The 23,954-nt window shown below is 45.6% G+C and overlaps 1 long non-coding RNA gene across 2 annotated transcripts in view; it reads left to right on the top strand.

Annotated features, from left to right (window-relative positions):
• LOC134169612 (uncharacterized) overlaps positions 1 to 23,728 on the top strand; it is a 53,984-nt gene extending 30,256 nt beyond the window's left edge. For both annotated transcript variants that reach the window (XR_009966948.1, XR_009966947.1), the window contains exon 3: positions 22,983 to 23,728. This is a non-coding gene — a long non-coding RNA (uncharacterized LOC134169612). The remainder of the gene's footprint in view (positions 1 to 22,982) is intronic.
• Positions 23,729 to 23,954: the final 226 nt, after the last annotated feature.

Here is a 23,954-nt window from a genome sequence, read left to right as displayed (position 1 = left end):
CAAAGTTTGCTGCAAGCACCACATATATTTTGAAGTGTTTCCATCTTGCACCGATACCCATCTGTGTATTTCTGTGTAAGCATCTTCAATTCTAAGCTCTGATGTGCTAAAATATGTCCTAGGCAGTTTTGATGAGACACGACACTCCTAGATATGCATGTTAATGACAGGCTGACTGCCCAAATTGCTGCAGCATGTGTAACCTGGGTGTAGAAAAAGTCACCCCAAGCACTGTTGGTACAGGGCAGCTAAGCTGCTCTTCCCATCTGGACAGGACACACTAATGCAAAAAATACTCTCTTTATTGCATTTTCCCCCAATATGATCTTTTCAAAGAAAGCCTGCATTTGGTATCTTTTATTCAGGACTCTATTTTACTAATTCCAGGTGACCAATGTACTCGAGAGTGGCTCTCTTAACATAAATCCCTGCAGTCCTAATGCGTTGCATGCAGATGGCTGAGATCTGCCCATCCCCACTGCCAGGGCTGCTCCAGGCCCTTCCCTCTCAGCCTTACATAAGAGCAGCAGGCAGGGAATAGGAAGTAAGGAAGATCAGCACCTTTGATGTTTACTTCCCCAGGAAAGGATTTGCCCAATATCCTTAATGATACAGCAATGTGAGTAAAAGGGCTCAGGTTCAACCCATTTCCAACCAGCTTCCAATCAGCTGTCATGCCCAGATCTCTGAGGACAGGCAGGGGCCTCAGTGCTACACAGGTGCCTCACAGGCTTTCTGGGTCTAAGCATCTCTCATTAGCTGTTTGTTCCATGTTTCTGATGCTTTCTGCCCTCTGAAAAGCCTAAAGGGTTTCAATGGTGTTTTAGCATGATGCTTGTTCCAAACCACAAGAGGTGGAGCACAGTGCAGGATGAGGCGAGGTGCTCAGTTTGTGAAGGGTTGGAGCTGATGCCATGCTAAGAGCTTGGTGCAGCCTTGGTGTGTTCAGGATGCTCTTAGAGGTCCCCCTCAGGAAAAAAAAACAGCCTCCACCGTCTTTCTAGTTCTGTTTTCCTTTGTTTTGCTGGCCCTCTTACTAATTTCAGAAGTGGGTTGGTTATAAGAAAGCAACTTTTGTATCCCTGTCTAGCTCAGGGGATGTGGTTTAAGCATCTGATAAGGTCCTCACTTGGCTATAAGCTGGCCAGGACTCAGCTGTGAACATTCCTTCACATGCTGCCCCAGACGGAAGGGTGTTGGTTGCCAGCAGCTAGGAGAGAGCTGGATATGTATTTAGGATCAAAAGCAGAGCACCAGCCCAGGCAATATGCAGCAATTCAGTTTACCTTGATGTGCTCTGGATCCTCAAAGACCAGGGGCAAACTGCAGCCTGCTCAGGGATGTAACCTGGGATGTCACTGAACAAATCTGCTCAAGGCTTTGGATGGGGAAGCATGCTTTTGTACCTGCATGTCTGCATGCAGGATGTGAGCTGAAATCCTCAGGCAATTCATGGGCTTGTCCTGCTCATCGGGGACTTCTCCAGCAGAGACACAGTGATCCCTGGTAGTTCTTTCCAAACCCAATTTGTTAGTTGTGCCCCAGCATCTCTCCAGCTTTGCTGCTGTTATTGCTGTTGTTAATAAGTGGCTTGTGAAACACTGGGAGGCAAATCAATATTTTGGTGGAGTTGGGACGAGAAGCCCTTCTTTATTTCCATGGTAACTACTCCCACTGTTTCAGGAAGCTCATTTCCCAGACAGCGCATCCGTCGACCTCACTGTGCCAGGAGGGATAACAGGGCAGGTGTAGATAATACTGGGGCAGGAATGGTGTTGGTGCCCTGTGGGTGTCTTCTCTGTATTTAAATATACAGCCTGCTGACATGTGGTCCTGCATGGCACTGCAGCCACACTCAGCAGGGAGAGGGAGTCGTGCCAGGAGGTGGTGCTGGCTGGTACTGGTCACCCTGCGAGCGCCTCTGGCTGCGCTCCATCCGACCTGGCAGCTGGGAAATCTCCGCTGCTGCAGGCTCTTGCTAACAGTTTAAGCAGCAATGATGCAGCACAGGCAGTTGTGCCCTGCAGTGACTGGGTGCTGGCTGCCGGCACACGCAGCTCTCCAGCCCCTTCCTATGGCTCTTCTTAAGGACTGAGGGAGAGGATGTTGCTGGTCAATCCCTTCCTTTCCTGCTCTCTTAGCCGGGAGCTTCTGGCAGATGGTGGATACGCTGAGGAAGGATATACATAATCATGTTTTATGCCCTTCCCTCCAAATGCTCACCAAAGCATATTAGTTTACATGGGCTTCATACACAATTGGCTGGCAAATGAAGTGCGGCCACCTCTTGGGGTGGATCTGAACATTTCCAAGCTGGGAGTGAAAAATAATAAAGCTGGCGGGTGAGAGTGCAAGTAAAGCTGGATGCGAAAGGGAATCGAGACATCGGGTGAGAGCATCTTTTTGCTGAGAGCAGGATTGCTCCTCCGGCTGCTGCACTGTGCTTCTGCCCTCCACATGGGAAAGCTGAACAAATATGGGGGGTTCAAGTTCAGAGGTCCTTGATAAATATAGGGAGAAGAAGGATTTGTGGCTCTGCCTGAAGTAATGATACTAAGAACAAAAGGATTTGGTTCTGGATCTGAGCGTGATTCTGTGACCAGGGAGTGAGCGAGCTCAAGGTTCTCATCCCTGTTCCTTGGGGCCCGTTCCTTGCCTGCAATGCACCTAAGCCCAGGTGTAGGGCACATACCAACAGCTGCATGATGCCTTAAATGCATGTTGCTTTTCATAATATATAGATGGAAATTTTCTGCTGTTAATAACAAGAAGGGTGGGAGTCACATCGCTGTGACAGACACTGGAGATTTACAAAACTACACACAACCTTTGGAAGCAAGTGACCCCTAAAAGTATCCCAGGCAAAAGTCATCTTGATTTTGTTCAAGGTTTGAACATAAACAAATTTACAAAAGACACTTTTGGGCTGCAGTCTTCATGAAAGCTGGGTTTATCTGTTGCTACTCTAGTCCTTTTGTAGGATGAGAACCCTAAACTTCAATGTTCATGTGGTCTGTTTCATAAAGAAGGTAGTATCAATTAAGGGTGCAAGGAATAAGCTCATCACGTGTTTCTCTGTTCAATGTTACCTTTGCAGGAACTGAGAATTTCTTGCTATCTATCTGCTAAGGTTGTGGTATCCCTTCCTGGGATGCTACCCTCAGGATCTCCAGCTCTTTCAATGGAGGCTTTAAATAGGTGACTTGCAGTGAGATTTAAATCAGTATGGTTGAGATAGGAGTGTTATCTTCTCCCCTGCAAAATGTAGTCTTTTCTTACATCCAAAGTCATCAGACTGTTGGGAACACTGTGCCTATCTATGGTGTTTCACCAATGAACCATGGGCAAGGGACACTCACCAAAAAACACAGGACACTGCATGTGGTCTGCATGTAGGGCTTTCTGCTTTCACAGGGAAAGTCTGTCTTTTTTAATTTCCTGACAGGGGGTAAACTGTGCTTGTCAAATCTCTTTAGGAAAAAGACTGTTCCTGGGAGCTGGATTCGCTGTAGCTTTGCATCAGTCACTCGAGAGGAAACCCGCAGCCCTCACTGAGCAGTGTCGTTTGTACTTCAGTTTCCAGGTCATACCCAATAAATTGCTCCTCATTCATGAAAGGTGAAGAAGATGATACTACAGGCAGTAAGCCTGTATGCATGATGATGGTATTTTACTGCACTTGTATTAGTCTCGGTCAAGGTCAGCTCTGCAGCTAGTTTGTAGCTCAGCAGAACGTACAGAAGTTGAAGGCTTTTCAGAAGTGACAGCAGGGACTCTGGCACCCATTCACTGTGTGAGTGCCTGGGCAGTGATGAGCTAGTTAACCTGGCAGTGGCATGAGTCCTCAAGGCCAGCAGGCTCAGTGGAAACTTGCAATTAGAAAACATGTGATTCCTTTAAAAAGTTACTATTAGCATTTTCCAGGAGTTCTTGTGTGCGGATTCTCAGCAGCACAGCCTGCAACGAGGAGCAGCTAAGTGCTGCTAAAGTGAGCTCTGTTGCACCACTCACTTGTGTTGGTCTCATTTGTAGGCACTGACCCATCTCCCTGCAGCAATCTCAGCCTTTTAGTCACTGTACATATGTGGTTCTGCAGTCTCAGATCATACAGTCCATGTGCAGCTGAGTCTCGGACAAAAATAATGCAGTGGTAGAGGGAAAGCTGTAATTAGAGCATATGAGATACTTCTCCCTGTGTCAGGAAAGGAGGAGAAAGAGTTTCCAATAATTTGTGCTTTTAGCTGTTTCTTCTTCCACCTCTTCCTAAAACTGCCTGCTGCGAATCGAGAGCAGAGCTGCACTGCTTACTGTCAGCTACAAAGCATTAAGGGATCATTGAGAAAATAAGCTATTTATTCATAAACTTCCCTGGTAAATAAGTTACTTGTCGCTAATAGAGCTGGTGAGATCCTGGAAAACAAATATCTGAACATTTTGTGAAAGCTAACAATACAGGAGTCAGTGTTTTCAAATGTAACTCACCCAGATCCTTTCCATCCCATTTCCTTCCTACTGGCAGGAAGCCTTCACACCTCCTTCTGCAGAAGAGTTTCCCTATGGCTACTTCCATGTGGCAGCCAGTATGTTTAGCTGTCTAGAAAAGGTGGTTTCAAAGTAAACCAGAGCCCTCTCCTCCTGTTCCTCTTAGGTACAAGTCAGGATTCCTACAACAGCCATAGTGACAATCTTCTCTGATATCTTCTCTGCGACCACTTCCATCTGGGTAGGCCAAGTTAACACGCTTTTGTCAGGCTGGTATCATCTTTCTAGGTTTGCTCCATCAATTGTTATAATTAATGCTTATTTTATTCAAAGTGTCAAATTGCTTCACTACGATGCAAAGGAGAAGTACTTCACTCTAGAAAACACTATGGTATATTTAGCTGGTATTGAGCTGCAGCTGCTAATAATGGATTTTAGAAACACAGTAATCAGAAGGAAATCATCATAATATGACATGGAAATAAAGTGTCCTGACAATATTAGGTGACCTGCTGTACTGTACCACTGCAACTGTTTGTGTCATTCAGTAACAGAAAATAATTCTCAAGCAACTGAAAGCAATAATAATACATTTTGGAAAGGAATTCAGTGGTTTTGAGTTGTCAAAAGCCATTTTAGTTCTTGTCTCAATCCCAGTAGCTCAGGTCAGACCAGCAAAAGTTGCTTTTTGGCTGTTCCTCCTCTAGTACTTCACATTACAACCTCTCCCGGTCACGCTTGGCATTGCATTGATGCAATCCATTGCTTCATCTATGTTATCCATCGCTAAGCCTGGCAAGGGTGAGCTGCTGCATTGCTGAGGCATGGGAAGGGGTGGCTGCTCCCAGGGGTGCCGACCTCCAGCACTGGGTGCAACCTGATGCAAAGCTTGAGGGAAGGCAAGGAAGTCCATTTTTCAGACCTGTTTGCTGCCATCAGCTAGCTGGCAAATGCGAGGCTGGGTTTGTTCTAGTGATAGAAGCAGAAATGAATAAGAAATTCCTCTTGCTGTTCGTGTGTCATCATGTCCTGGAGTTCTCTTTTCCAAGCCTGGAACTAGTAGACTGAATTTAATGTTGTTATTTTGCTAACCTGAAGGAAAAATAGTATTTTCATGCTGGTTTTAATCCTTTGTTTCAGCTTATCCCACCAGCACAAACTCCCCATGCATGGGATGCAAAGGCTAAAATGTCCTTTGGTATGACTGGCTTTATAAGAGTCCCAGCTGAGCTGGGGAGTTATTCCCATCACAGGAAGGAGCTGCAGTGTGTCCTTGGCCATAGGGATCTTGGCATCCGTCTACTTCCTTTGCCATAGAAGTGGTGGCTGTGTTGTTTAAGGTCCTTTTTCTCCTGTGCTGGAGTTAAAGTGTAAGGGTTTCCATCGCTTTTGCTTGCCCAGCTCATCAGAAAGCAGCAGCTCCTGGAAAAGTCCTGGAAATTAGATGTTACAGAGCAAAAAACCTGTTTACCTTCAGTGCAAGACTGTATAGGCAGCTGGCCAAGCCAAGTGCTTTCAGGCAGGAGCAGGCAAGGCATTAGATGGTGCTGATCCCCAGAAGTGGCCAAGTTGGGTGCAGGTGAATACCCATCTCATGGTGCAAAGCCAGGGTGCCCTGAAAACCCCATCATGTGGAAACCAGCTCTGCCATTTAGCCAGCCAGCTGATTTCTTGTTGCTTAACCTCCTTAAGGCTTTTATTGCAATCCTCTTTGGTGGGTTAACTGTCACCCAACAGGGTTTTGTGAACCCTGGCAGTTTTCCTCCAAAGCCAGAAACTTATTGTATTTCTTGATGCAGGAGGAATCTGGTAAATGAATCACCTTGTCACACACAAGCCATGTCCTTTCAACAAGCACTGTCATCTTTCTGCGATATCGTTTGCCTTTGCTGCAGTTCAGCTCATGCTTGACTACTTTGCTGAATATGATGGACTTAAACATGTGCTAAGTGCTTTGCTGAACTGGGTCTTTCTCCTGATTTATGCCAAGGTAGATTAAAATAGAATCAGTCCCTTAAGTGGTCTGTGCCACACGTTGTCAGCGTGCGGAGACACTGCGTCTACGCTTGTGTTTTAATTAAAGGTTCCACCTATTTACATGGAGTCAATCAATCTCAGCACAAAAACGTCTTTGCAGTTGATTAGCACCGTACTGCAGACAAATGGCATTAAGCACAAATGGCTTTTTTGGAGAAGTAATTCATCTACATAGAAATGAAAAATACAATTATTTTAACCGATGCCATTGTGTAATCAATCATGTCCAGCTTAGCGCCGGGCACTCTGCATGCTCCCCATGCAGGCAGGGATGCGTGGGCTTTTTTGGCTCTCAGTTGTGATGTTGGTGTTCACAGTGATGTGGTGGGTACCCAAAGAGCCCCAGCCATCTCCCCAGAGCCACCACCCAGTTCTACCCAGGCTGGGCAGGCTTTCTGAACCAAGGCTGGTGTTTGGAGTGGGGCTTGAGCCCCCTCAGTGGCGTTAATTAGATCAAACAGAGAGCAGAGATGAGCAGAACATGGCTTCACTAATAGATTTTTAGTGGGTGTTTTAATGGGAATACTCGGCATTCCAGCATGTTGGAACAGCAATAAGGCAGTCTATGGGCCATCATTAATATACTCCTGGTGATTAAAATCACTCTTCCCTAAGACCTTCATCTCTCAACATACTCCAGGCATTTATTAGTGGTCCATTATATGCCCACTTCTATCTTACTGCTTAATTTGAACACTAATTAACATCATCGTGCTTTCTAAAACACAAATGGAAGTTGGTAGTATTTCACTATGTCTAGGCTCTGTCTGCAAGCAGCGAGAGCTGAGCTTCACCCGAAAAACCACCTCCATGGGCTCACAGGGCCAGTGATGGGAGAGTTTCACCTCCATGTGCCATCTCCCGGGTCTCACGGTTATGGGGGATATTGGTGGAAGCAAAACAATGACTTCATTTCCCGAAATGCTGGGGCAGTAGCCAGCAGGACTGCTTAGACGTCTAAACACTCGCTTAATTATCTGGCTGAACTGGGGCCCAGGGCTTGGGTTTGCTGCTATGAACTCAGCTTGCTTTCTCTGTTAGCCCAAAGCAGGGGGAAGCCAGAGCTAACATAGAATGGGAAGGCTTACTGGTTCCAGCTCTCCCGTGCATTACCCTGCCTTCTCAGGAAGGAGAGAGTTCAATCAGCCTTTGAAAGTCAGTGAGAGATATTTTTTCCCCCTAAATGTCTTTAAATGTATCTCTACTGCTGCAGTTCAAGCCCTACCTCCTTCTCAGCAGTAGAGAAAATGAACACCATCCCTTTCTGAAGCAGCCTTTTATGGATCTTGAGACTTTTACCATCTCTTCCCTGAGGCTTTTCCTCTCCTAAACTGAATTCTGCTCATTCCCTATGCACATCCCCATGGAGCAAGCACTGTGCTCCATATCCTTGCTCCCTTCCATCTCAGCTCCTCCTGCCCATTCCCACCCTGGGCACTTACTAGTCCCTATTAGTATTACCCCTGGAAATATCTCCTGTTAGGATACTGGCTTTTTTTATTTCTTCTTTTCCAAAACCAGGGCATTCCTGCCTCATGTTGTTATTTCCAAGTCTTCTTCTGCAGGGCTGCTGCCTAAGCACTCATTTTGTGTCTTGTATTTTTACAGCTAATTATTCTTAGTTAAGTGCTATAGCTTTTCATGCTGCTGGATTGCTGCCTGCTTTATTTCATACTGCTTCTCCACTTCTACTAACTCTTCTCAGTGATCATTTGAGACTCTCTATAGTCTAATAACTTCTATTATTAGTCTTTAGAAACAGCAATATAGAAGACAGCCATTTTGATAGAGTCCCCAATAGTTTGAATATTGGATATGAGCAAAAGCATTAGAGGGAAAACCTCTCTAATGGGAAGGGAATACTCTGCTCCCTCATGCTTCTAGCCTTTGCTTGAGCTGGCTTTCCTTCTCAGACATGCATTTGTCGCCACCTCCTTGGCATTGCTCTAACTGAGAAGCAGGAGGGGGCTGTGTGAGCGGGGGTCCCACTGTGCCCCAGCACAGTGGAAGCAGAGGTTTTGCAGAAAGCTGAAATGACAGCACAACAGGGACAACGCCAGTCCTCACAGCATTAATACTCAAAAAGAATCTGAGTCAAAATCAGCTTAGTGCGGAAGCGGGCAGGCAAAGGTTCAGGATGTTGTTTTCCCCTTTGGGATTGCTTCTCTTTGGCTTTTGACTCAGCCTGAGTGTAGTATTAGTTTAATATCTGATACATCCTCTGTCAGGAGACTTGTTGGTGCTTTTGCGAGGGATTTGACACTGTGTATATTTCTTCTGCTGCCAGCTTGTTATGATCTTGCCCTGTCATGATCTGGGTTTTAGCCTTTGCAGCTGAGGTATAGATTGGCATCATGAAGCAGCAGAAAATTAAGTCCAACTTCTCAGCAAAGATAAGCAACAATGTGAGAGCGGAAGCGGGCTGAGGCTCAGCAGTGAGCACAGCGCTTCCCCTGGAATGGCAAAGACAGAGAAGGTGTTGGTATGAATAAAAACTGGGTGCCAGGGAGAAGCTGTCAGTGACATTACTACCTGCCACACGTGTGTAAAGTCATCAAACAGCGGGTGGGCGGCCATGACAGCCCTGGGAAAGACATCTCTATTAGCGCGCTCAGCGCCGTGTTGGTACGAGGCTGCAGCACGTTAAGGGGCAGGCAGGCTGTTCCACTTAAGGTGGAAAATGATATATTCAGCGACTGGAGTAATTTGATTTGGCTGAGGTTCACGGTGTTTTGGAATCTGATGTGAGGCTTCCTACTATTGGATACTGCCCCAGATTCCCAATGCTGCAGCATATTGCATCTCCCTTTTGGGCTGCATGGAGTAAATGAGCTTCTGAGCCTGATGGTATGGATTTTGTACCCAGATGGGCAACTTCTCTCATTTTCTGTTATAATCTGGATTTCAAGACTGCAAGAAAATACAGCAAGCACAGTATTCCTGCACCATCTGATTTATAAAAGCAGTCAGTGATTGTATCTAGTAGCCCTTTTTCTGTCCCAAAAGTATTCTGCCCGTCTGATGAAACCTGCTTTCTAGAAGTAGCCTTGGCCAGCACTGGTTTTGTACTGGAGAGGTTTCCAGGAGCAGGATTTTTTTTGTCAAGAGGTTTATTGAGGTGCTGCTCCTAGAGCGGAGAGGTCTGCATGTGACAGAGTACACTGGCTCACTAGGATTGAGCCTGAGACCTGAAAAGTATCAGTCTAGATAGGCAAAGAGCCCATCCCAGGCAGGTATGCAGAGCCCGGGGGGGAGCCACCACAGGCACTTGGAGGAAGAAGCCGTGCGCTCTGGAGGGGAGAGGAAGGAGCGCTGTGAATACCGGCTTAAAATGAATTCCCATGTGCTGTGTGCGCCGGCAGCTGGATGCTGTCTAGCTGCAGCCACCCTGTTAAACTGCTTTCCTTCCCCTGCTGAAACAGGGATTGACAGTTTGCACAAGCTTAATGGTTCGTGTAAGCGTGGTGCTTTGTGCTGGGCTGCGGTGGGTGAAAGCTCGGAGGCGGCGGTGAGGCTGGTTACAGAGAGGCTGTCCTCTCCTGGAGCTGCTTGGGAATGGCTCAGCCTCAGTGTGGGACCCAGGGTGCAGTGGGGCGACAACGACCCTGCAGCAAAGCCTGCCCCAGGCAGAGCGTGGTGAGGGCATGCACCTGGCTGCCTGCACTGCCAGGGACACTCAGGTTTTGTGCCAGCTTTTAATTGCATTAGTTTAATTACAGGGATTTGGGGGTGTAGTGAGGCCTGTGAGCATCTCCCTGCACACCAGCTTCATCAGGGGACCGGCAGTCCTGCTTTTCTCCAAGCAGCTGCTATCCTGATGATTAGGGGCCTGCAGCAGAGCCAGGTCCATCAGAGGACCAATAGTTCATCAATGGACTCTATTCACTGATGGTGGTACCTGCCACTGGTGTTCTGGCCATTCGGCTGTAGCCATTTTCCCCATGAACTGTGCCTTTCTCAGGTTTACAAGGGGTTTTAAAATCAGGCCAACCCTCCTGGACCAAGGATGGTTGGAAGAAGGGATGAGAAGCTGTTGTGTGGCCCTGCTCTCTCCCAGGCCACAGGCACATACAGCCTGGTTGAAGCAGTGCTGGTAAATGGTGTGCAAAGCTGTGCCTGGCTGACATGGGGTATCACTTGTTCCTTCTGTGTCACCAGAGATGAACACATCAGTGGGGTTTAGGCAATTTTAGCACTGCCTTAGCTACTTTAAAGTTCCTCAGAGTGTTACTACCATTGGCCCCCATGGCTTGAAGTTGAGCTTAGGATCTGGGGTTTCAAATGGTTTAATTCCTCCTTGTTCCCTGCAGTGTTTTGCTCTGCTACCACTTGGCCTCCATTTCCCTTGCAGTAATAAGGTCAGCACAAGGAACTCTGCCTTCCTCCCACCAACCCTCCCATCTTGCTGGTCCCTAGAGCTTTCACTGCTTATTCCTTCCATTTTCCCACTTTGCACTGTTTAAAAACAAGGAAGCAAGAGCTCCCTGGAGCCAAACGCTCATTTGCTGGCAAGGACTGTCTGTTAATCAATTAAAGCTCTGCAAATGTGTTTTCAGCAGGGTGGATGATTAAGATGCTTTTGGTCTCTAATGCATGCCTGTAGTAGGCTCGCCTGCATGTGAAGGACAGGTGTGAGGGCATGGAGATCCTGCAATTCTGCTTAGTCAGGGGTTAAGGCTGGTGAGGGAAGGGGAAGAGGTTTAGCAGATGCCAGTCTTTGCCTAATGGAGGTTATTTCCTGAGGATACTCTCCAGGGCAGGGTCTTGCAGATCTGCTCTGAAGCATCTCCCCAGGGACTGTCATAGGCAGAAGAGCTCCTCACCAGGACAGGGAAGCAAATGGGCTGATGTGGAAGATATTCAGAAAAATCAACAGAAAAGATACTGATGACAGCACTGAAACAGCATCAAAAGTGTGTTCATACCCAGGCAAAAATTAATCATTGCCAGTAAACTGGGGTTCATGCTTGTGTTTTTGCACTCTGCTGTCAGAGCAAACCTCAGCTGTGGGAACCTGCTGTCCCTTCTAAACATCACTTTAACTTCCATCACTGACCTCCGTTTCCAGGCATGAATTTGGTTCATTTTGGAGCCTTAAGCACGGGAATCAAAGTGACACAAACCACTTGGCCAGCAAAAAGGTTCTGGGCCTGGTGAGGCATGTGCTGTGCCCTTGTTGGGTCTAAGTGTCCTCTGCCAGGAGCACACGACATCCCTGTCCCCAGCAGGGCCCCAGGTAAAGCGCATGGTTTCTTTAGAATGTGTAAAACCAAACCCTTCAGTTGCCCATGCACTTGAGGATAATGAAAGCACCTCCAGAGATAATATTTTTTAAAGCAAAATAAATCAAGCCAATTAGTGATTATTTTATTTATATATAGATATTTAGTATTTTAACAACAAGGTTTCACCCTGTCACTTGGTCCATAAAAAGAACTGAAAGTGCTGTGGGCAGAGCAGAGCCCTGCCTTACAACTGCCACCAGAGAGCATCCTTGTATACTTTTTCCGTGGGAACTGCGCTGAGCTGGGAAGTAACCCATCTTTCAGCAGCCTGTCTTCTGACAGTGCTTCCCAGTTAGTTAAAGATACAATAATTGAAACTTGTCTATCAATCATGTTACCAGACAAAACAACGTTGTTTCTCTTCTCTTTTTTTTCTCCAAAGTACTGTAGCTTGATCTGCTTAACAATGCGAACAAAGATGCCAAGTCAAAAATCCCACTTAAATGTTTTCAGGTATAAAAGCACATCATCTTCGGGGAGGGAAGGTGCAAAATTCATTGTTTAGAAGCGCTCTAGGGGAATACTTAAAAGGCAGAAACAATGCCAAGAATACAGTATGTGTGCAAAAACCGTCTTTTGGGATGATTAACCCCCCCCGCCAAGAATGTGCATGTCTGCACATCTGTATCCCCCTCATCCAAAGCAGCTGATGTACACGTCTGGTGGAAATCCCCAGTGAGGGGATTTAGTTTTGACTCCTCTTTGTGCTTGCTTGGAGTATAAAAGCATGCTCAAACTAGGTTTGCCCTTTGTGGATGCAGGGGCAGGAGGGCAGGGATGGGCGGTGCCTCTGAAGCACATTATTATAATGAATATTTTCTAATGAATTAATGAAGTAAATGAGTTATTGTCTGTTTTCCTGAGCATATTTTCCCAGGTGTTCCCCAGCACCCAGCTGCCTGGAGGTGGAGCAGCCACCTCAGAGCTCCTCCACAGCATTCTAGGTGCACTTTGCATTTATACATTTGTCATCAATACACTTATCCCCAGAAATCCTTGACTGGGCCATGGCATGTGTCCCTGGAGGTGGATGACACTGAGGGCTGCGGCAGGAATACCTTGTGTACTGTTCAGTGGGCCAGGAGCATCTGTGCTTTGCAGTGAATAGCTTCCCATGTTTCTTTCTCTTAAAAGCTTTAAAGCTGTTGAGAGCTTTTAAGTTGTTTCAGTCAAGACAAAAAAAAAAGCAGATTTGTATCTTACAGGGCTAAAATGTGGCAGCTCCTTCTGGCTAAGGGGGACCTGTTGTCCTAGTGGCATCACACAGTGAAGGGTTCTCCAGAGCTTTCTGCTTTTCAGCCCAGGCTCTGCATTGTTTCTTATTTTGCTCAATGATTTTGAATGATTTTGCTTGGTTTTTTTTTTTTGCAGCAGTGTTGCATTTGGTCTGTATTTTTATGTATACAATTATACAAACTGATTTGGCAGAGGATCAGGTCTAAGGTTGCAGAGTGGAAGAGCAGAAGACATACCTCTCAATGCAAATCATTTCCCTTTCTCAGTCAGACAAGGAAAAGGGAAATAAGCAGTGAGAGGCACCAGCACTTTTAGAACTGCTTGAGCAGCAGGGGGACCAGCACGCTGTGAGTCACACATGGGGATGTCACTGGGGATGTTTCTGGAAGCTGCCCCTTCCCGCACTGCCATTAGCGCTCCCATTTGCAAACATTAACCAGTGGTTTTAGGAAGGTTTGAAATTAGTGGTCTGTTAGTTAGTGTGTGTTTCCCTCTCTATGCAGTCTGCTGAGAATACCACAGCCATTATGGCTCATAGACACTGTCCCCAAGATGACTTATGCTTCTGGATGAGTACAATCCAGTTAACTGAAACACAGTCATTAACCAAAATGTGGTCATTACATCCTCATACCTGCGACGTTTGCCACCTCCTCTGGGTGTTGTTCAAGTTCACTTGGGATTTTACCAAATACCTAGCAGGTGGGAGGAGGTCCTGGAGCTGCCCTTTCCCTGCTGTGGTCCAAGCTATGAAAATGCTTCAGTTAGGCTGAAAGTGGGGTTTTCCTTCAGCTGAAGTCTTTGAACTGTGAATACAGAGGTCTATGACAGAACAAGCATGTTTCCTGAACTTCTTATCATGCATGGTTCTGGTTAGATGGGCAAAAAGATTCAATCTGTGGTTGCTACAGTTTACTTTTCTTCTTTCTCCTTGCAGAAATTTCCTTAGTTTTTGAGTTAATTTCAAATTTGTTGCAAGAAACTCATAAAGTTGCTATTGCTCAGTCATTCCTGGTCTCCTTATCAATATAATATGAGGATAAGCAAAGTTCATGGAAACTGCCTACACAGGAAGAATGAACAAGGCAGCATTTCTGAACACTGGTTCTTTCAAAGCTTCTTTGTTCAGAGAAAGGGAAAACAACCTGTAAAACTTCATCCTGACAAAGTGAGCTGCAGATTTAAGGCTATTGAAAAGAGTCATCTCTCCAGATGTAGGTTGGCATGTGGGTTCACAATTGCAAATATGACTTATGATTCATCCCAGAGTACTGGTGATGGGGGGAGAGAGTCTATATTAGGAGAAATGCTGAATGATGAGGGACAGCTCACAAAGTGAAGAACATGGAGAAAGAGGTCATATGAGATGAAATGCTTCATATTGCCAGGAACACGTTCATTTACTGAAAGAGAAGAAATTTCAAGTGATTTTCATAAGGGGCAATATTCATTTCTCAGCAGACAGGCATCTCTGGGTTTGCTTTAGGCTTCGAGCAGCATCCTACCAGCCTATTGGGTGCCTCTCCAGGGCACATTGCTGCTTCCGCAGCCTTGGGTGCCTTCAGAGGTACAACACAACTATGTCTGGAAAAAACCTGATGCTGCCCAAGAGGCATTTTATGCCAAGTGCGTCGTAATATTCAAAAAACAAGTGAACAGTTACAAGGCTCCGTACAAACAGACTGTGATGTAAATGTAAACCCTTGTGATTCAAGCTATGCAACATCCTCTAATCATCTGAGGCATAGGAAGATTTTTCTCTGATTTTTACTGTTTACTCTAATCTAGGAGGCTGCTGCCTTGTGAAGAAGTGTTGCTTTAGAACTAGGATGCAGGGTGTGGAGAGCCATCAGCTTGATCATTTTGGCATTTCCAGGAGTGCAGCATTGTGCACTCACCCTCAGCAAAGATGGCTCTGCACTACCCTTTGCCTTTTGTTTGAACTTACTTTGAAGACATTTCCCCCCGTCTTGAGTCTCATGAAAGATAAAAGTCCAAAAGACAGCCACCCTTCTTTGATGTTCTGCCTTCAGAAGACCACCTTGGCATGCCAGCAGCTTAGGCAAGTGGTGTCAGCCAGCTAGGACATGTGTCACCTGTGGGAATGGCCAGCTGGAGCAAGAAGAGAAAATACTGCTAAAGAGAAGAATTGGAGGCAATTCACCTGGGAAAAGCAATGTAGGCACTTTTATTGGTGGTGGTGTGAAGCTTTTGCCTCACTTTTGCCCCTCTTGCAGCTGCCTTGAGCTTTGGGCAGCTCCCAGCTGTAGCCAGCTCCCCACCATCCCAGCACTCTGTTGTCTGGACCTCTTCTCCACTGAGCCAGAGGGATTACCAGCCGCTTTGAATACCCTCACACAAAGCAGGGAGTTAAACTCTGAACTTCCATCTGTTCATAATGAAACATTTTCACCGGCTGAATTTGACTAATTTAGTGATTACTGTCGGGAGAGAGCAATCTCTTTGAGTCCTCCAGCTGGTCCTGCATGGAAAGCCTCTTGCCTTGCTGTAAGGGGCTGCAGTCATTTCCTCTGTGTTTTTTATCTAATTTTGCCATAATAATTCAGCAAGTCCACTCTGGCCAGCTGTTCCTCAGGCCTCCTGGCCCGCATTGCTTCCACGAGGCTGCTGGTGAGGATGTTGAATCAATCCTTCCAACAATTTTGCATCTGTCCTCGGCTCTTGGAGTTGTTCCAGCTGTTCTGAATATACAGCTGATAATTTACTAACACCCCCCGCAGTGATTCACTAGCCTGTGAAACCTCCTCACTGTGCTCCAGTTTCTCACTTCCCAGGCTGGCGACAGTCATTGAAAATATTGTACAAGTGACAGTTCAAATGAATTAGCAGTAATTTAAACTCTTGGTAGCAATTTACAGATAAGCTGGGTTTTGCCTGGTGTTTCCTTGCACAGCAGGATGTGGATTTCTCTGGGATATGATGTTATCTGAAGTCTTCTTCAGTGAAAGCTGTCGGGCATCTGGTGGTAAGGCAAACTCTGCAGTGTGGACAAGAGATCCTGAAATGGTGCTTGAGAGATCCTTGGAATTGTTTAGCCTAGAGAAGATAAAGCTCTGGGGAGACCTCGCTGTGGTCTTTCAGTACTTAAGGTGTGCTTGTAAGAAAGGTGGGACAAACATTTTAGCAGGGCCTGTTGCAACAGGACAAGGGTTAATGGTTTGAAACTAAAAAAGGGGAAATTCAAGTGAGATATAAGGAAGAAATTTTTTTTAGGATGAGGGTGTTGGAACACTGGAACAGGTTGCCCAGAGAGGTGGTAAATGCCCTACCCCTGGTAACGCTCAAGGTCAGGTTGAATGGGGATCTGAGCAGCCTCGTCTAAGTTGAAGAAGTCACTACTCACTGCAAGCGGCTTGGACTAGATGATCCTTCCAATCCCAACCATTCTATGATTCTGTATCCCCAGGGAGACAAGGTAGATCATGAGGAAGCCCTTTCAATAGGTTCCTTTTGCTCACCAGTGGCTCATCTCTGGGGGACGCTTTGTGAAAGCAGAGAGAGTTAAAGTGCTCTGCTCACAACCACCCTGACTGCAGATATTGTCTTCTCTCTTTGTTATTTATTGAACCACAAATGTGGTCCCTGATTTTTGTGGACTAGTTTTCTTCAAATACTTCTCCCATGCTGTGCCACGCTCTCTGCTTGCTGCATGCTGTTGTGCATATCCCCCTTTTACTCCTTCTCTGGTTTTGGCCTCTACTTTGCAGAAGCATTTGGCAGATAGCACAGTGAGGAATCTCCAACTTTGCCTTCTTTCATATCTCCAGATAGAAATATAGATGAGAATGCAGCAGCTTCTTCTCCTCTGTGCCTTGATATTCTCTTCCCTTCCAATTGACAGGAAAAGTCTGGCTATAGCTTTCCAGATGCTGTACTCTCTTAAATCCTCCCAGAGATGCCGAGGCATTGGTCCACGCTGTAATCACTGAAGGATTACAACCAGTGTCATTCCATATTAGTAGGATTATTAAGTAAAATTGGCTTATAGGATCCAGCATGCTGGCAGCTTACCCCAGCTGAACAATAGCTGCACGTCCCTTCTGCACACCAGCCCCTGTGCTGCCTTTCTGCCAGGCTTTCCATTGATTTTAAATTTCACTATTCGCTTTTAAAGCACTCAGGGGCTTGGGGGTTTCCTACATCATTAATTTATTGCTTTCCTCAGAGCTAAGACAAGCTTCAAGGTGTTCATCTGTCAGCTTGTTGTCAGTATCAGGGTTTTGCACAGAAATTTCAGCAATGAAATGCTCTAGGGCCAGCACTGGTGCTGTTCAGTCAAAATCTGAAGGTTGTTTGCTCATGACAACTTGGTTCTGCTCATCATAAGCTGTCCTCAATTCAGAGCAGACAGAGGTGGCTGCTGCATCATATTCAACTCCCTGCTGTTGCCGGCACTGTGGTCATGCACAGTGCAGGACAGGTGATAGAAAGATGCTGTCCAGCATCCTCCAAATTTTGTGGAAACCAGTTTTGTCCCTTATGTCGTCCCCAGGTGCCCAGTGTGAGCAGAATGCTGGGTAGCTTGGAAAGACCCTTTTTCTGAGCTTATTACTTCTATTTTTCAGACTTTCTGGAGGGAGAGGAAAAGCACCAGGTTTTCGCAGCCTTCCAGTCACCACATGAAAGAAGTCTTTGAAAGCTTCAATCAGAGGGGTGATGTTCCCAGGGGAAGGCTGATAGAGGATGTGCGAGGTTTGGTACTGCAAGAGAATACTGTGCTGTGGTGGGCACCCAGAAAAGTAGGTAAAAGTGCTGCTGCTCCATCTCAGGCTTATCTTTAATGAACTTTCTGTTCTCCCTTTTACATTACTGGGATGTGTAACTCGGTTTTCCTTATTAATGACGAAGTAATTGGTTACAGCACAGGGTCTGTGTCCATTAACACATCTGCTCAAAGACTGCTTGTACTTTCTGATACATGTTTTGCGCACAAGCAACGTATTTGTTCCTTGTCTGAGTGTGTGCATTATCTAATACACCTCATCTCCTCATTTGAATTTTAAACAGAAAACTAATAAAGAAGATTATTGCACCATGACAATAACAATGCTAATTGATCACAGGCACAGCAGTATCTTGGGGATGCTTGTGGAAGTTACGTTGGTGAATTCTTCATTAAGTGTGTAAGGGCTTTTAATTGTAACAGAGTTCCTGCCTTGGATAAAGAGCCCCTTGACTTGGTCAAGCTTTATACATTTATCCACAGTATAGCACATAAATTGGTAGAATTAAGTGTGGCCTATTTTTATTCTGACTTGCTACTATCACAGCAATAACCTTTGCTCCTGGCTTCACTTCAAGGCTAAATACTGTGCCCAACCCATATCCAACCTGCGGTCCATGATCATTCCCATTTTGCCCACAAATGACCCAGGAAGGTTCATTGCCAGGTTAGAGAGCCAGAGGAAGGGTACAGAGAAAGTTTAGTCGATGCTAAACACAAACAAAGATGGCAGAGCAAAGCCAGTGACCTGCTGGAAACTGAGGATGGAATGTATGAGAGCTGTAAATCTTAGTTATGAAAATCATTGATCAGAATTAAAATTAAGACAAGACAAAAGAGCACTGAGATGATTCAGGTCTTGTCCAAAGAATTAAATTTAAAACTGTAACTTTGAGAAGCTCTGGGTTGGTTCATTCCGTGTTTGTGTAAGCAGCCGGTGTGAGGATTACTGCAAGAACAAAACTCTGTCTGGCATTCTTCCAGAGGGGCTGCGTGAGGTTAGAGCTGCATAAGTCTCCTCTGTTGTGCTGAGGAGCTTTGCTAAGCTGCCTGACACCACTTGATCCTTCTGGATATAGAGAAGCTTTCCATCATCTGCAAAGAATTAGAGGTTATATGAACAGCATCAGGAAGAGTATCAATGTAAGCGAATTACTGCACTGATGTGTGTGTTGTGAAGCATGTGCCTGGAGCAGTGTGCAGCTCTCCCTGTGGGTCAGGTACCACAGAGTAACTCATGCTGTACACCTGTATCCGAGTAGTGACCAGACACCCAGCAAGTGCCACTGGAGCTCTGAGATACCCAGAAGTCTCTGGCAGTGTTTTATACCCTCCCCTGCTGTGAGAGGTATGGCCAGCTGTTATGAATTGAGTATTGAACCCAAACAGAGCCCCAGCCCTTATTAAAACCTATACTCGTGACAACTTCTAGACATGCTCTCAGACTCACCAGCTTCCCGCAGTGCAAACACATCACTCAGGGCCAAGTAACCACATTGGTCCTCTGTGCAAGTGTACGTACTGCTCAGGCACAGTGGGGATAGTGGAGCATCGAGCAGCTCGGAGGCTTGACCAGAGGCTGTGGTCCCAGAGAGGGACAGAGGTTGGAGAAGGGGCACAAGTGCACATCACACTCACAGCTTCTTGGGCAGGGCTTTGATGGGAGGCTTTCTGAAAAAGAACATTGTCCATAGGATCTGTTTCTGCTCTGAGAAAAAGGCTTGGTGTCCTTTTGGTGTAAATAGGGTGAAATGATGCATGTATCAAGCTAATCTCCTCTTCCAGTGTTAGACTGCAGTCCAAGGGGCAGGAGCATTGCAAGACTTGACTTGTCTTAACTTCTTAAAGACTTCATGTTTTAACAATTCCCATCAGTCCATTGAAAAAAGTCCCAGGGAATTCCTGAATTTCATCACAGAGCTAATTGTGGTACTTTCCACTTTCGCTTGTCTGAATCTCTCTTGCCCTTCCCACCTCTGGGGTGCTGCTTTTAGAGGGACTCCTTCCTTACTTTGCCTTATGTCAACTTTTGCTGTGTCTTGTGGACCTGCGGAGTGGTGCTAGTGCTTTCCTGGGTGCTCTTGGAGGCCAGGGGGCCATCACTTGCCCAGCTAAACACATGGTAGGGCTCCCAAAAACCTTTAGTACATGTAGCTACAGCATGATTGCATCTTGCTTGCTCTCTGTGTCACAAACTGTATGCAAAGGGTGAAACAAATAAATGAATAAATCATTGGCATTGTAACACTGCAGACAACTGGAAACATGATATAAATACTAAAGGCTGGATCTATGCTTCCCAGCAGTGTTTGATGTGGGCTACAGCTACCCCAAGGGACTTCTGGTCCCTGAGGACCTGATTTGCGCCAGTGCTGGAGATCAAAAGCCAGGATGTGGTGTTGCACAGCCATAATAACGGCTGTCCAAATTTCATTCAGCTCCAGGTCTGGTGAGACAATGCTAGAATGCAGCCATTGGCAGACCAGGAATTAAATGATTTGTGTTGGCTGGCTTAGGGAAGGGATTCACTGTTTTCATCACATGCCAGTACCGTTTCAGCCATGTATGGAGGAAAAGAAGAGGCTTTATAAGGGTTTATGAATTGGCTGGACACCAGAACTTAAGCCCTGCTAAGTTGTAGTATTTATCCTTACAAAACTTATCTTCCAGTTGCGGAAATAAATAGGGCTGGATTCCTGTCATGCAGACGGGGAATGCTGTAACCACTGGTGAGAGCTCCAGATACTCCAACATGCAAAAAATCATTACATAAAGCCCCAAAGTGCCAGATGTGTTGTTAATAAGTTCATTTATTTACTTTGTAGAATTTGATTGTGACAGCCATTAAGCATGGTCTGGGCACTGGCTCTTACCAGGGTGGAGTGTTTCTACCTGGACAGGGGCATCTCTTATTTGCTGGTTAAGCAGATTAGGGGCAAGCCCTAGCCCTAAGGAGACCAAATGGTGGATGTCTCCTCTAGCACAAAGCAAGCCTCCAAATCCATATGATGTTTCCACACTCAAGATCTCCAGCACAGTGTGCTATCTGAGGGCCTCTTTGCTGGGTGTCACAACCTGGGATAATGGCATGAGGTTTCTTCCACTTGAAAATTTGTATCCCTAGGTATTCTGGATTGTACGCTCAAGGAAACGGCATCTAAACTGTAGATCACTGAGAATTAGCCTATGGCTTCCACAAATACGAATTTAAATAGCCTATTATCTCAAAGCACTGTTAATGTTATTATTCCCACTTATTAGATGCATGCTCCATACTGAATATGCTTCAAATTCATTAGCTTCCATTTTATGTTGCATAAATTTGTAGTCTGCCCTTTTTAAAGAGAAGATGAAACCTGAGTGTAAAATTTCCTGAACAGTTCCAATGTAGCTTAATTAGTAACTTGTAAGGATTTTGCAAGCCTCTGAGATGGCTTGAAATGCTTGAGTCATTTTATTACAAGATTTGGAGTTAGTATTCCAGATTAATAATACATATGAGCATTTATTAAACTCTAGGCAGCACTTACAAACAACAGCAACAAAAAAAGGCTTATCATGTCTGTAACAGCCTTAAGGAGGAAAAACTTGTGAGTGACTCATTTTCTGCTCTCTTTTCCTTCATGTTCAGTTGAAGCTGAAGTTCTGGGAAGGGGCTGAGCCCCCTGGGTGGAGGACAGGCTTCATTTTATAGACTGCTCTGTTGCTCCCACGTTTTCTCCAGAGGACAAGTAGATGGCAACATTGAATTTGGAGTGCTTTGCTTGGGATATGGAGAAGGGGTCTTCTATTGGTAAGGTACTTACTTCATAAATGTAATTTCCTATAACAGTGTTAAAGATGGGCACTGAACTTTTAGGTACCATTTTCTTTTGCTAAAGAAGGAGGGATGAGGATCAGAGGAGGCTGGTTCTTGGTGGCTCTGCTATGCCACAGCAGCCCGTATGGCTGATTTGGTACAGATCACTGACCCCTCCAGTACTTGCTGAGGCACATGCAGTGGCTGATGTACAAATGAATGTGGGTTTTTATGTTAGTGCATAAAGAATCAAGGGTCTCTGGTTTATAGACCACTTCTAGGAATACCTTCTTGACAGGCAGTAGTTCTCTATAAAAAGCAGAGCAAATCTCCCTATAGGGGGATTTAAAACTTTCTCGACTGAGTTTTCTTCAGGAGATCAAACTTTCTCCAGATCCAAGTGAGAGGAATAGCACCAAAAATATATCAATGTGCCCATTTATGTTAGCAGAGATTCTTAACCAGGCACAGCTGGAGAGAGACAGAAAGAAGCAAGTAATAAAGTTAAATAAAGAAGGAGACTTCTAGCTTGAAAGTGGAGCCTTAAGAAGGAAGTTTAAAACTGGCACAACCATATGACAGTGCAGGACCACTGGAGATGTCCAGCAGCAGGTGCAGCAAACATGTGCAAACGTGATGAATCCATGGGCTGTTCTCCAATGCCTCAGACACCTTCATTGAAAGTGCAATGTGAAGCTGGCTGGGGAAGGGCAGGCTTTTCCTTAAAGATATCACAAGGCTTGCAATAGTGGTGAATGCAAATGTAGTCAGAGAGCCAAATCCATCTCTGTGTGTAAAGGCTGCGTATAACTCAATGAATTAGAGGTTGCAAGATGCATCAACCTAGTGCTGGCTCTCTCCATGGGACTAAATTTCCTTTAAACTGCTTTCACATGGTGTGCAAACTGGAAAGGGGCACGTTAGTGCTGCTCACAGCGGGGCCTGCAGTAGAGCAGCAGCAGTGAGAATGATTCAGAATAATAAACCTTGTCTTCCCGGGTGAGCACAAGTGAACAGTGAGCCAGCAAAAAGGAATGCTGAGGGAACATCTCTTGGAGAGCAGCCGGGGCTGGTTGAGGGGGGCTGTGTGCCAGGAAAGGGGGTGGTCTGCTGTATATTCCCAGTGCTGTGCTACCAGAGACTGTTTTATCCCTGCAAGTGAGAAAGGAAGGAACTGTTTGGAGGAAAGACTTCTGTTCATTGCTAATTCATCCTCTGAGGCTTGTACAGCACATCCTAAAGTCCCTGTCTGAGGGCTCTCCTGGGTCCCAGGGTGAGAAGTGCTGGTGGGAGAGCAGGGCACAGCGCCACTGCACAAGCTTCCACTTATTTTGTTTGTGCTATTTACATTCCTTCCAACTCTGTCTCTCCCCTGCTTCTTGCTCTGTCTCTGATACAGCCCATCAGAAATGTCTCAGAGGGTTTTCACCAAATCATGGAGTGGGCTGGAACCTGCTGGGTTGGCCAAAGCCTTCTCCTGAGGTTTAGGAGAAGGCAGTGGAGAAATTCAGCTGTATCTAGCATGCAGTGAATGTGGACTGGTGCACAATCATTTTGAACTTTGTCTATTCAGTTAGTATTGGTATTATGAAGGAAATGTAGATCCTGATAAAGATGGTGACCAGTTTCTTTTTTAAGGACATTAGGGTCAAGATCTCCCTTTTGTCAAATTCATTACTCACTTTCTGGGCATTCTTGTTATCCTCTTGTTATGTTCAGCTACAAGATTGGTGGACCTGACTGTGTTGGTTGACTTTCAATTCTGTTGTCAAAATAAATGAGAAGTCAGGAAATTGCATACCCAGTCCAAATGCAATCTGCTCAGGGGGTTGGTGCTTGGGAAGTTCCCTCCATCTGTTGTGGTTGGTTTAGAGGCTCGCTCAGACCTTTGGCATGACCTGTTGATTTCAGTGTCTGCCCAAATATTTACAACCAAGTACAATAATTGTGGTATCCAAGGCATAAAACTGCGGATCACTTATAGGCTCCTCTCTGGCATATCTCTTGTCCAGCCATGACAAGCCCAGCAAGCAAATCTGGTTTAGCTCAAAGGCAAGCCTATGTTGCATGAAGGACTTACCTCTGCTCCCAAGACGAAACTCCTCCTGCAGCCATCCAGATCAATCTAATTGTAAGCAATATAAAATGGTGCTTTAAATAAACCTCATTTGCATACTGAGAAAAACTTCTCAGCTTACTGAATATGGAAATTATTTATCGCCTCAGTATCAAAATATCAGAGGTTGGCTGGTGCCTTTGGGAGAATCAATTGTGATACAGCATTATTTCTCACTTCCCCATGTATAATGTGATCTGCCAAATCCAATCCAGCTTTGCATTTGATGGTCCCCAGTAGGATGAAAGGTGAAGC

The sequence above is a fragment of the Pezoporus occidentalis genome, unplaced genomic scaffold (genome assembly GCF_034315485.1).
Source record: "Pezoporus occidentalis ecotype Australia unplaced genomic scaffold, CSIRO_AGI_Poc_V1 ctg35, whole genome shotgun sequence".
Classification (NCBI taxonomy): Eukaryota; Metazoa; Chordata; class Aves; order Psittaciformes; family Psittacidae; genus Pezoporus; species Pezoporus occidentalis.
Note: the sequence above shows the minus strand (reverse complement) of the source record. Positions and strands in the feature narration are given on the sequence as shown.